At 43.1% G+C, this 1,208-nt stretch overlaps 1 protein-coding gene across 3 annotated transcripts in view; it reads right to left on the minus strand.

The window, feature by feature from the left end:
• Positions 1-1,208, minus strand: part of grm5b (glutamate receptor, metabotropic 5b) — a 56,929-nt gene that overhangs the window by 47,135 nt on the left and 8,586 nt on the right. The window lies entirely within an intron of this gene.

Consider the following 1,208-nt stretch of genomic DNA (forward strand, 5'->3'; position numbering starts at 1 on the left):
CTCCCCCCCCCTCTCGCTCGCTCCCCCTCTCGCTCTTTCTCCCTCTCGAAAAGGCAGCAGTCAACCTTGAGGACCAGTTCCAAGGTGAAACCCGCATGTCTGATGAAATACAAAGACTGAATACTTCCCTGACAAACGCACACAATTGCGCACACAACCACTAGCACTCTCTCTCAAACACAAATGCCTTTCCACATAAAACGCTGCCTGTCTTGCAGCTAAGATTAATAGCAGCACACCAGCTCACCACTCTCACACACACACACACACGGAGATCTCATAGGAAGGTAAAAATAAATGTCACACACAAGACACATGTTATTTCTGACACCATATTGTGAGCGACATGCGGAGTTTGTCTGTCGCCCATCATTGACATAAACAAATGTGGACAGATTACTAAAAGTGTCTAAACTTCTGCAAATAAATCCCTTTGCATTTTCAATTGGAATAATTAGAGTTAATGATAATACAATTAGGCGAGGTTTAATTAGCATCAATCAAAGTTGTTACTAGGGTTTAGTCCGTTATATTACCAATCTCTCTCCTTATATACTGTATGCATATATACCTGCATACACTGTGTGTGTATAACACCAAGGTTGACAAATACAAACACCTACCCTTCATAGCTCAACTCAAATACTGCTGTAATGCCCTCAGGCAATGCCAGAGGCCAGGATCTAGAGCCCTCGATGTGTGTGTGTGTGTGTGAGTGTGTGTGTGTGTGTGTGTGTGTGTGGTTCAACAAGCCTTCTCTCAGTGGAGCCATGAACACACGCGTTGTCGCTGCATTATCCTCCAGTTCATGTGCATAGCTGTCACACATCTCCCACAAGTTAACCGACTGACACAACTCACTACCACCTTCAGAGTGAGTGAGTGAATAGGTAAGTTTGTACAGTGCATCTCCTTGCCTGTACCAAAAACATATAATTCAGACAATTACAATTTATTATATGTCTGTAGCACACAATCCTTCTGCAGGTATCCATGTGTTTCTCCCTCCTCTATTCATTATTGAGGTAACGTGCATACTTTTTTGAGAGGATATCTTCTACTTTGAGGTCAATGGCCTGTGATAGTCCATCTTCTTTTGACCATGCTCTCTGGTCTGTCTTTCTGGATTTATATCTGGATCATTGTCTCTGCAAAGAAAAAGTGTGTGTGTGTGTGTGTGTGTGTGTGTGTGTGTGTGTGTGTGTGTG

The sequence above is a fragment of the Anarrhichthys ocellatus genome, unplaced genomic scaffold, assembly GCF_004355925.1.
Source record: "Anarrhichthys ocellatus isolate YVR2014 unplaced genomic scaffold, GSC_Weel_1.0 scaffold24, whole genome shotgun sequence".
Classification (NCBI taxonomy): domain Eukaryota; kingdom Metazoa; phylum Chordata; class Actinopteri; order Perciformes; family Anarhichadidae; genus Anarrhichthys; species Anarrhichthys ocellatus.